This window comes from Chiloscyllium plagiosum, unplaced genomic scaffold, assembly GCF_037043375.1.
Source record: "Chiloscyllium plagiosum isolate Xiang-an unplaced genomic scaffold, Cpla_swu_hap1 HiC_scaffold_2, whole genome shotgun sequence".
NCBI lineage: Eukaryota > Metazoa > Chordata > Chondrichthyes > Orectolobiformes > Hemiscylliidae > Chiloscyllium > Chiloscyllium plagiosum.
In genome coordinates this window covers 15,227,566-15,240,583 of record NW_028270140.1, presented here as the reverse complement: position 1 = coordinate 15,240,583, position 13,018 = coordinate 15,227,566, and the positions used below count along the sequence as shown (strand labels likewise).

The window sequence follows — 13,018 nt, the reverse complement described above, 5'->3', positions numbered from 1 at the left end:
AGATAATTGATAATTGGTAAAAGAAGCTCTGATCAGCAAATTTTCTGGCAATTACTGATTTAACACAAAATGTAGCTCAGGAGGAAATTTTTAATGCTCCAGAAAGCAAATCCAAATACTGTTGCTTCACATCTGAAGTGGTTTCAACAAGAACAGTTCAGTTTGAGAAAAGTCACAATGACCAATCGTTGCTAGGATCATAAAACAAGAGATTGACCACAGACAACAGATTAAAACATACACAAAGCACCGAAAGTCAGAGAATAATGAGGAGACACTACAACAATAGACCTATTGGTCTCAATGGAAACAGATTTGGGGAGTAATACTGGTTTCTGTTATGCTCAGCAGGAATGGGAACTGTGGTTAATGGTCTCTGAAGGTTTCATCATGTGACCTCTTGCCTCCATCATCTTTGCTCCACAGCTTACCATTTGGTACTTGATAATCCTTGATGTCCTTGCAGCACCCCATGTAAATATTGTGGTCACAACAGCATATCAGAGGCTAGGCATTCGGAAGCAGATAAATCACCTCTTGTCTCTCCAAAGCCTGTCCATCATCTACTAGGCTCAAGTAAAGATCATGATGGAATACTCCCCATTTGGCTGGTTGAGTGTGTGACAATAAGGTTATTGTATCCTTTGTTTTGGAAGAGAGGTGCCAAACTAGCTATTGAAGATGGCTTAAATAAACAATTTAGGAGGCTTTCAGGTTCTTTTTAAAAACTTTAAACAACGGAAGCAGCTTGAATGGGAGTAACCAGCTCTCTCAGACCAGGCTTTCTAGCTTTTTCTTTTAGCTTTAACAGTCAGAAACTGTTTTGGGTGCCAGAAGAGATGGAAGCTTCAGTGAATGATTCCTAGCTGCTACTTTCTCAGAAATCTCTCAATGTTTCCTCCTCGATTGGAGAGCTGAATGCAAGAATCTGTGTTTGAATTTGCTATTTTGATAAGGGATGTGCTTATGGGATGTTACTATATTGGAACAGTTAATTAGTAATTGGCACTGTATTTATTATTCGGTTAAGTTTTGCAATAGTTAAGTTATTCTAAATTCCTCTTTCATTTATTTGTATTTTAATTATAGTGCTTGAATAAATGTAGAGTAGTTTGACCAGTCACATCCCATCTGGAACATGTACTCCACATCTACATTTAAAATAAGAAAAAGTTAGGGTATAGGCTACCTTCTCAAAATATTTTGAGGGGGTTTGGTCTTGTCTGATCTGATCCCGTGACAAGTGCAGCTCCAACAACACAAAGTCTGACACCACTCAGGCAAAAGCAGCCCACTTGACTGGCATATCAACCACATTCAACATTCATTATCGATGCAGTGTAGCAGAACGTACTATCTACAAGGTGCCAATGCCACAACTCACCAGGCTCCTTTGACAGCACCATCCAAACCTATAACCTCTGCTAACATCTAGAAGGGCAGCAGATGCATGGGAACATCACTACCTGCAAGTTCCCCTCCAAGTCACTCATTATCCTGGCTTGGAACTACATTGCTGTGCCTTTAGTGTTGTTGAGTGAAAATCCTGGAATACATTTCCTAACGGTATTGTGGGTCTATCTACACAAAATGGAGTGCAGCAATTCACAAGGCAGACCTCACCACCTTCTCCAGGACAATTAGGGTTAGGCAGTAAACGCTGGCTCAGCCAGTGACATCTACTTTCCACATGAATAAGAAAGTCCTACCTTCCCATACACACGGGAAAAAGAAGAGACCTATTGCCTGATGGTACGACTATTTCCATTCAAATATTAGAGGCCAATTCCCAAATTCCACATCATATTCAATGTTTTTGCAACAATGACAAAAAATGTTTAACGATTTTCCTTTCAGGCTCCTCTCTGGAGAATCCTGGAAATTATCCATCTTTATTTCAAGTGTAAAGACTGTTATTGCCTAAATTGGCTGCTGTGTTTCCAACATCAAAACTGTGATAAAATTTCTTAAGTGTACTTTAGGACATCCTGCAGTCATGAATGGCACTAAATAAATGAATTATTTCACAATATTAAAACAAAACTTCAAATACACATAAACATGCCATTTTAATAACTGTAGGAAACACACTAAGTTAAAATCTCACCCAGAATGCCATGAGAACAGCATCTAGAAATTCTGAACAGACAAGTATAATTGCAAATAGTTCCCAATAACTGAGAATGTAGGTAAAAAGTCACACTAATTCATATGACTTGCAACGAGCCAGCGAGTGCATTAAGGACATCTGCACTGTTGCCAAGTTTTGATTTAATTGGATAAAGAATTGAGCAAATTTCCATTGCTGATGTTCCCTCAGAGAGGGAATATGTGTCAAATGAGCCAAGACAGTATGACAGATGCTCAGTGTCACAGACTGGTAGATAAGTTAATGCTTGAATGAAGAATGTTTCTGATGTCCTTATTGTACCATTTAAAGGCAAATAAATAGTGAACAGCACTAAAGCATCTTGATTCAGAAAGGATATAAATCGCATTTTAAATAGGATGTTGTGGTTATGGTATCATTCTAGTAATCCAGAAGGCTTCGCTCAATTCTCAGCATGGGCAAGCAGTGAAGCTAATCAAGTAATTTGTGCCTGGCACCAAAGTAAAAACAGATAGTAAAAATATTGGATTGTTATCAAAAGAGTATTGGATCATTATCATTCTTCAGGGAATAGAACCAGATAGCACAACTCAGAGTGGCCTGTATGTGAATCCAGTGGACATGAATAATGTAATGAGAATATTGTGAATGATGACTTTTATAATAGTAACTTAAAGTTGAAAGGTTCTCTTTCTTTCCGTCTCCCTTCTCTCTTGACTTCTTTCCCATAAAATTGACCAGATCATTGTTTAAAACCAACTGCTTCATTCTTGTCCTACATAAAAGGGAAAGGACACTCCTTCCAGCCTGGACCTTCACATATCCCCATTCCAACACATCAAAAATTGCAGGGTTGGTAAATAGTGAGGAAAATAGCCTTATATTACATAAGGACATAGGCAGGCTGGTCAATGGCAAATGAAATTCAATCTGATAAATGTGAGGTAATGCATTTGGGCAGCACAAGTCAGTCAAGGGGATACATGATAAATGGTACGACCCTGGGAAGCAGTGAGGACTCGAGAGACCTGGTGTGCATGTCCACTGGTCCCACAAGGTATTAGGACAAGCAAACAAAATGTTTAAAGAGGCATGTGGCATACTTACCTTATTTGCCAAGGCACAATTTAAATCCACATTATAGGAGGGATGTGACAGCACTGAAGAGGTTGAAGAGGAGATCAAGCAGGATGTTGCCTGGGCTGAAAAGTTTTAACTACGCAAAGAGATTTGATAGATTCAGGTTGTTGTCCTTAGAGCAGAGACCGAAAGGGGACATAATCGAGATGCATAAAATTATGAAGGGTCTAGATAGGGTAGACATGAAGAAATCTGTAGTCCTGATGGAGGAATCAATGACTGGGGGCAGAAGATTTAAGTTAAGGGGCAGAAAATTTAGAGGAGACGTTAGGGAGGGAATCTGGAACTCAATATCTGCAAAGGTGGTAGAGGCAGAACCATCATAACATTTAAGTAGTATTTAGCTGTACACTTTGTGATGAAAAGGCATTAAGACTATAAGCCAAGTGCTGAAAAATTGGATTAGAATAATGAGGTGGTTGTTTTTGACCAGTGCAGACTCAATGGACTGAAGGACCTTTTCCTGTGCTGTAGATCTTTATGATTCTATGACATCACAGTTGACTTAATGCTCTCTGGACAACTAGCAACAGGCAATAACACAGCCTTGCCTGTGTCACCCATATCCGAGAAATATATAAAAAGGCACAAATATTAGCCTCACAACTGGGACCTGCAGGATTTATTAAGAATTTGCAAGTTACAAAATGATCAGATTTACTGCAAAATACTCTCACTCAAATCCAATTTTTTGCATAATAACAAAGAGCTCCCCTCAGAATGCCTGACAAGAAGAAATTTTAATTTGTACACAGGTTCCTTCCAGTTTTATCTGACTAGTCCACGGAGGTAGTTAATCCTTTGGCTTAGTGATAGTATTCAGACTCAAGTCAGAAGGTATAGGATTTGAATCTCACTCCAGACAGTCTTTGCAATGGACAGCAGAGTTCCAGGTCTGAATTCCTGATTGATATTTAGCATGAAACTTGCATCTGAAGAATGGCCATTGTGTGGACTGCATGGCCCATTAATGTCATGTCAAACCCCCAGGTAATTCACCTTATCAGATGGTAACAGATGATACAGCTATTAAAAGAACATTCGGGTTACAGTAACATGAATGTCCTTTCTACAGTGGTATGATCTCTTACTATCTAATAGGGCAAATTACCTGGAGGGCTGGCATAAGGGATAATGGGTTCTCAGAGTCTATAGTATCAGTCTATAAATCCTTTCACTCTATTCTCCAAGGGATGACAGAGGATACAAAATTCCATTTCTTGCAAGATTCTTGATTGTAAACTTTTCTTAAAATTTCCAGAGTAAGGTTTTACAGTTTTACAAGGAGGGGAAACACTATTAAATCAACAGATCACCCTCTGGATTGTCCCAACCATTTCTAAGAATTAATCTCTCGAACCTTGCTATGCAGAACCCTAGAGAAAAGTCATTGATGTACTAAGTAAAATTTTGTTTACTGTCGCTTTTCTTTTTGACGACCAATTATTAGTTATAAAAACATTCCAGAGGGCCCCAATTAAAACAAAATAACTTAACTGGGCTGGGGGGGTACTGTTGAAAGTGGGAGGTCATATGAATAAGCCTCCAGGAATATATCTAACTAGAGTTGATATGAAAGCATTCTTTTACTGACAGAAGTCAAAGTTTGACATGTACCAGATAATATAAAAGATCCTCACAGAACAAGTTCTTCAGGAGCCAAATTGCAATATCCTCGCTGTTCCATTGCTTCTCCCCAAAGAGAGACATGGATGTTTCTCATCAGAAGTGCACGGTATCAGAAGAATCCGTAGAATCACAAGGAAATCAATTAAAAACAAATTGGTCTCAAATGTTCCTTATTCTGTATTCATTGCAAAGACTGCTCTGTCAGCAAACTTTGACAGGAAAATATAAAGTTGGTCTGTTGGATTAACCCCGAGCAAGAGATTTTAGCATTGATGAGTGACACACAGGCAGAGGAACTCCCAAGAAAATGACCTTCATTGATGTTGGGATCCACAGGCCATTTAAGGAAGGAAACCTAGTAGTTTAAATGAGAAATTGAACACTCCATCAATCAGAAGTTGGTCCTAGCGTCAACGACAAATTGACAACAATTTCCTGTGTCAGATTTCCTTAGGAGTAGAACATTATAATAAAGATATCTTGAAATGGTTGTACTGTGTAATTTGTTGAGTGTATCAACTTTATTCAGGGCATTCAATGAGAAGGCAGCTCTGGTCATCAGTGCTCCCAACAATCTCTCACTGTTCTACCAAGTGATAAATGCACAAGTTCTGTTAAACAAAGACTGACACTTAAAAAGAGGAAATGCTGCCAAAGCATTTTACTAGTATTAAAGAATTCTGATTAATAAATGGATTTAACAAAGTTAACATCAATCTGACTTCTAGTTAAAGCTGAATAAACAAAGGCTATTTTCCCTGGAGTGTCGGATGCTGAAAGGTGACATTATAGAGGTTGATACAATCATGAGATACATGGATAGAGTGAATAGTAAAGGTCTTTTTCCCTCAGTGTAGGGAAGTCCAAAACTGGAGGTCAGAGGGGAAAGATATAAAAGGGACCAGAGGGGTAATTTTTTCCAAGTAGAGGATGGTGCATGAATGGAATGAATTGCCAAATGTTACAATTACAACATTTAAACAGCATCTGGATGGGTACATGAATATGAAGTATTTAGAGAAATGCTGGCCCAATGGGACACCTAGATTAATTCAGGATATCTGGCCAGCAGTGACAAGTTGGACCTTAGGGTCTGTTTCCTTGCTGTACAACTCTATGACTCTGAAAATAACTAAAAGTGCTGGCGAGTAACTCAACGCGACCTGTGAGGAAACAGAATAAACCCATTCTGAAAAGGTGGTATGACCTAGCTTTTATCCTGATAACAGGTCAAAGTTAATGTGGTAGACAGCATATTTTCTCAGTCAATAATGGCTATTATTAATGTTCATATTAATTGCAATTATTGTGTATTTTTCCTCTAATGAAAAGCAGTTATGTCTTCATCAGTCACCCTCAAGTATCCATGTACTTTATTTCAAATTTGAGTAATGGAGTTCTGGAAATCTGTTAACTTTTTGGACAGCAGGAAGGAGCTGGAGATAGTGTATGAAGGTAATGGTTCTGAAAGCATTAACATTGAAAACTGCATTTAATCACCACTTGATCTGATGCTGGGTGGAGAATCAGGATTCTAGCTCAAGATACTGATGGGGTCAGATTTGTTATCTACAGCTCCTGATAATATTAATTATGTTTAACTAGCCAATGTAACTCATACCTATTTGTTATTATGCAATAAACTACACATGGTATGCCTGGAGCAGAGACTCCTAGTATTATCAAGGAAGCTGTGGAACTCTGGGCTCCCAGTTGTTGTTTTAATAGACGCGGAGTGGGGACTCCTGGTCATCAGTGAGGTAGTAGCAGCAGGAGAGCAGAGGACACCTGGTTGCAGGGCAAGTGTGGATTCAGCATGTGACTCAGCGGAGGCAAGGTGGGCCCAGCAGCAAGAGATGGCACCTAAAGAGTGGCAATTCCTATGATGGTGGGTCTGGCACAGGTGGGGGAGGATGCGTGGAACGGGTCACTGGTGAACTGACTCAGGACTCAAGGTAGAGGCAGCGAAATGAAGATATGCTCTTTTTCAGTGATATGTTTTCATTCTTTATTCTTAAACTATTCAAAATGGTGCCAGGTTGTGGAGATAATTGAAGCTTTTCATTGAATTTTACTGAATTATTCATTGCAGAATGGAAGTGACAATAAAACATTCAAGTTCAAATGCTGTTAAGGAAGACAAATGCAATGCTTCTTTAGGATTATTTTTGTGTTCACCCTCGGCTACTATTACCAAATGACCTTTAGACGCAGTACAGAAAGGAAGATTCCCCATCAGGGATGTGGCACAGCATCCACTCTCTCCACCACCGACACTCAGTACATACTGCTGCTACTAACTACAAGATACACCACAGAAATTCACCAAAAATCCTTAGATAGCACTTTCACACCCAAGATCACTTCCATCTAGAAGGACAAGGGCAGCAGATACAGTGGAAACACTAACACCTGCCACTCACCATCCTGACTGGGAAATATATCACCCTTTGACAGTGAAGGAATGGTCAAATTTCCATCCATAAGGGCATTGTGGGTTAACCCACAGCATGAAGATGGTGGTGAGCTGTTTTCAAGGACAACTAGGGACAGGCAATAAATGCTGGCCAGCCAGTGGCGTCCACACCCTCTGAGTAAATAAAACAAAGGGGACGATCTAAAGTATTGTTATTATGTGAAAGAGTTGAAAATAAATTGGTAGGAGAACTAGTTCACAACCATTCAATGATAGTGACTAGTTCTTCAAAAAAATGCAAGTGGGTTTGAATTTTTTTTAATGCAAAGTCAACAGAATATAAATATTGATCAACATGTAACATGAAAGCAAACAATTTGCAGTTACAGCCAGTTGAGGCAGTAATTACTGCTGTAACATAGGGTAACAGAGCAGCCAATCTATGTGGCACAATGGCATAAATGACCAGTTATTATATTTTAGCCCTATAGGGAGGGCTAGGGAGGAATCCCCTGCATCTCTTTGAAAAGTGCTATGGAGAGTTTTACTTCCTAGATTATGTGCTCAGCTAGGTCTGCCTCACCACGTCGTGGTTTTTATATCAATCATTTGATTTTTATTGGGTTTTTTTTCCATGAATACAATTTAACATGGATTGGAAGATGGTTTATAGACCTTAATGGTAGCTTATTGAATTCCTAATTGACCAGAGATAAATTATAAAAACTACATTATTGCATCTGAAAATTCTAGACAACAATCAATAATCCTCTCTTCCGCTTTGGATATGATCATGGTCCCACCCGAAGAGGTGGACTTCCTTCAAAACCAAGACCCTGGCAGCGAAAGGCAGAGGCTGCAGACCCTGGGATCTGAGCACAGGATGCTGGTTAAAGGGGAAGGACAGGGTGAGTTGCAAAATCATATATGTTTGCTGGATCACTACATCCTTTTCACAAGGAAGTTGAGAAGTTAATACAGGTACACAATCCTTTACCGGAAATCCTTCGGGCCAGTTGCTTTTCAGAATTTTTCAGATTTTGGAAGAAATGACGTTTTCACAGTGAAATCAAAAAAAGTTACGTAACAGCAGATGCATGTGTGAATAGCACGAGCGCTGAGACACAATTGACACTTGCCAATGCTGGGCCACGCCACCAAGTCACATTTATGTGACGTGGTTTGAGTGGGTGCGGAGTTGGGTCACCTGTTCGCACGCCAAAATGACACTCCACACTCCCCAAAAAGAATTTCAGATTTCTGAGCTTTTCGGATAAAGGATTGTGTACTTATATTTATCCTTTCTGGACATGTTAGTTAACAAAACATAACTTATATATAAATGCATACTCATGTATGTCAACATGACCACTACAGCATCTCCCCAGAGTTGGCAACATTATAGGGACAAGTCCGATCATGAAACATGAACTTTCAGACTTAAGAAGCAAGAATGCTATACATCTCTTTATTATACATATCAATTAGATTTCCCAGGAATAAGCAACTTGCAAACAATTTATTTCTGACTAAAGAAACAAGAGTACTCCATACACCATGACACTCAAAATATTGACCTTTCAAATGTTGGCTGATGTGCTGCTTTTGAATGGTTTTGGATTCAGTTTCGGTATTAAGTCATCCTGGTCAAACTCTCTTGCAGCGTAGATAAGGAGTTCACACCCAAGTCAAACGCAGAGGCGAAATGGGTTGAAAAAAGTAGAGTGGCAAGTGTTTGGGTGATTGAACCAGACTGCTCAGACGGAATACATTCTCCATCTTAAAAGTCTTATATCTGCCCTTCTTATATTTCCATTCTAATTTCCTCATTTCGAACTCAAACTGCCTACTTAAATTGGTCAAGCTGTAACTATACATTCCTGTCAGTAAAGACACTGTAACATAACTCCTGATGGAAGGGTATTACAAAGGCAGTTTTCATAATGAATGGAAACAGGAACTTACAGGGGGATTATTGGCAGGAAGTGCAATTTGTGTCAGATTTTTAACATACCACTTTGATACATGTACAAAATGCTCAGGCTATTATAAGTAATATATACAGATTTTAAACATCGGCAACCATTCGAAACTACGTTTAATAAAAGATTTGTTGCACTAATGATAGCCAGTTTGGAAATTATTTTTAGCTTTTATATTTAGCATCCTAATTTTGTTAATGCTTAAAAACAGCAAGACTCAGCAGTTTGCAGAGGTTAATACAAAAGAGCCCTGGAACCTCCTATAAAAGGAAGAAATAACTTGGTCTGCAACATATCAGAGCTGTGAGACGTGGCCAATAACTGCGTTGAGACTATGCCAGGCCCCTAAGAGAGAAACATACCTAATTCAAAGAGGCACCATAGAGCTATTGAAAAACATTCAACTGTCTTATGACCACCCATATTGCAATTAGCAGCAGTTACTTTCAACCATTATTAATATGATCTCAGACACCCAAGCTGCAGTATTTTTTCTCGAATTCATGTCCAAATGCATTTGTCTTGAATAATTCCCTTTTCTCACAAGTCTCCTCTACTCAAGTTTCACTCTTGTATTCATTATCAATGTTCACCCTGTTAAGATGGAAACCTGTGCTTCCTGATATCTCACTCATTTCTCTAAAAATGCTTTTTGCAGTGACTGCAGCTTTCTCAAAACTGTTACAAGGTCTGGCCCATCAGGGATGAAATAATCATCATGGCAGCCAGCTGGAAATGGAGCATCTGGGGCAGCAGATTTACTAACCCCAGCTGCTGGCTGGTTTAATTTCTGCTGGTAGCATTCTCTTTCTTACTCTCTCAAACAAGGTTTGAAGTCAATTACAAAAATGGTCCTTTATTACCACTGGTTTCTTTCAATGTAGCTACCAACTCTCACAGACTACTAACTACACTGCATTGTATTGCCATCTCAGCAAAAGTTGTTTAAGAACCAAGTTGCAAAGACATTGTACCTCTGATATAGAAAAAAATTATAAGATGCTTCACAAAGGCATAAAGACAGAGCCTAACAAGCATACTTTTTCTTTAGTTCCAACAATTTGCGTTCAATATTTCTTTCATTATCTTCCATGGCATTTGTAATATTTACTTAAAACACAAATAGTTTATTCATTCTTTGATTACTTTGCTCAATTATGAAGATAATTATAAAAAGATTCGTTCTCGCTCCTGAAAAACAAAAATGCTAAAATGTCGAACATCTGAATAATAAAACTTGTTAGAACTCTGCAGGTTCGGCAGAATCTGTGGAGAGAGACAGACAGGGTTAACATTCATCACCATAATTAGATTAGATTAGATTACTTACAATGTTGAAACAGGCCTTTCGGCCCAACAAGTCCACACTGACCCGCCGAAGCGCAACCCACGCAGACCCATTCCCCTACATTTACCCCTTCACCTAACACTACGGGCAATTTAGCATGACCAATTCCCCTAACCTGCACATTTTTGGACTGTGGGAGAAAACCGGAGCACCTGGAGGAAACCCACGCAGACACGGAGAATGTGCAAACTCCACACAGACAGTCACCTGAGGGGGAATTGAACCCCGGTCTCTGGCGCTGTGAGGCAGCAGTGCCACCCACAAATTGTTAACTCTTTCTTTCAAAAGCCCAGTCAAGAAGTTCCAAAAGTTTCTATTTATTCTGCCTACTTCACTTCACAAGCCACATGTAAATCTTTGTGAAACATGGTCCAGATGAAGCACGTCATTGGTGAGAGACTCCAAGAATCAGTTACTTGAACAAAGGATCAAAAGCCATAGTACAGGCAGTGACTGGATGCGATCAAACTCCACATAGCAATACTTTTTATCTTTAGATAAAACTCACTTAGAATTGCCCAAGCACATAAATGCAAAAAAAAGCTCTCCGCCCCAGGTTACTCCATTCTCTCTTCATAAATGGACCAATATGTTCAGCTGTAATTGCTGCAGATTTTATAAAATAATTTGTTCTTAGGGTGCATTTATTGCGTTTACGTTGGTCAAGTGGACACGAGAGTCAACCATATAGGCTAACTACTCCAAGGAACATTGTTGAACAGATTGGATTTATATGACAAACCAATTTTTGTGATAGCTTTCCACTGGCGACAGCCCATAGAGAAACACTTTTACAGAGTTCTGTTGCCCAGCTTGGTGTAATGAGATTGCACACTGATCACTGGATTACCAGGCTATGGCACCTCCATACTATATTCAACTAACAGTTTACAGAGGATGTTTAAACCAAGACAGGTTTGTGGAAGTGATTATCTGTAATCAGTCTTGATGGGCTGAATGGCCTAATTCTGCTCCTATAACTTACAGTCTTTACGTCTCAGATGAACTGAGTAGAAAATGGGCACAGACCACCACAGTGACAATATATTTATTGATCACTGGCTACAAGCTGGAACTTAGCTGAGCCAATATTCAGAGATGAATAATTAGACCTCAGGACTTCAGTACAGACTGCGCTTCTAAAGCAGCCAGAACATGCCAGACAGCTACCAAAAATGGTTAAAACAATTCCTAGCATAAGATGCCAATATTATCACTATCACTCTGCATTAACAAACACGACTCTCACTTCCACATGCAGTCATCAATCATCACTGATCAAAACATGGGCTGCAACACAACCAAATTTAGTAAGACTCCATACAAGAGCTTAGATCATTTGTCAGAGCAGGACTTGAAAAATTACATCGAAAGTACAAGTAATTCACATTTGGAAAGAAGGATAAACACAGCTCCTTGTAGTCAAAGCGGGATGTGAAACACTACTGTTATCCAAAAATTCACAGCTGAAGACAAGGAGGTGACATAATCAAGGTCTTGAAACGACAAAACGGTTTTGATCAGAAACTGAGAAATTATCTGCCCTCGTGCAGGAATTCAGAACAAAGGAGCACTATCTTAAAATTTGAGCTAGGCCACTGGCACTGAAATTAGAAAGCACTTTGTCATACAGAGGGGTGTGAAAGTCTGAAGATTTCTCCTGCAAAATGGTGTGCTGATATTTTCAGCTTCTCAACTGCATTAAAATTAGATTTCCATTTGTTAAAAGGTATAACATCAATGTCTAGTTGAATGAGAAACAAACTTGATGGTCTATTCCTGCTTCCTATTTTTGACAGAAAAAAGCAATTCAAGTATATCAATGTTTCAATTATATTGTGTGTTGTCATTCGTTCATTTCTAAGAACACCATCCACAAGGCGGCTTCAAGGTAATTTTGAAAAACACATGGCAGATGCAGTTTAATATGGCTAAGTGTTAAGTGATACACTTTAGTGTTGAAAACAGAAGGAAGAATATTATTTAAAGTTATATATTATGGATATACAAAGAGATCTGGGTTTCCTTGTACACCAGTCAATGAAAGTTGACAGCCAGGTACAGCAAGCAATTAGAAAGGCAAATGGTTTACATGAATGAGCTGAGGAATTAACAGCTTGCCAGATGAGGAGCTTTACAGGACTCTGGGTCTGTACTTGAAGGATTGGTGGTGGAGGTGGTGGTTTGGGGGGTGGAGGAATTTCACTGAAACTTAGAGAACACTGAGATGTCTGGACAGAGTGGATATGGCAAGAAATGTTTCCACTCGTAGAGAGTTGAGCACCTGAGGGCACAGTCTCAAACTGGATGAGCAACCCTTTAGAACAGAGATGAGGAGGGTTCCGTACCTAAGGGGATATTTAGAGACAGTGCAGTGAATGCTCACTGGCTGA

General features: G+C 39.3%; 1 protein-coding gene across 7 annotated transcripts in view; it reads right to left on the bottom strand.

The window, feature by feature from the left end:
• The window catches only part of mfhas1 (multifunctional ROCO family signaling regulator 1), an 88,239-nt gene that overhangs the window by 51,274 nt on the left and 23,947 nt on the right, over positions 1–13,018 (bottom strand). For 2 of the 7 annotated variants that reach the window (XR_006315995.2, XM_043719924.2), the window contains one exon: positions 11,658–13,018. This exon is cut by the window's right edge and continues 1,725 nt beyond it. The exons of 4 other annotated variants lie outside the window; for them this stretch is intronic. The gene's annotated coding sequence lies outside the window, so the exon portion shown is untranslated. Of the gene's footprint in view, positions 1–8,693; positions 10,544–11,657 lie in introns of those variants that run through there. One more of the 7 variants, XR_006315992.2, reaches the window with a different exon arrangement.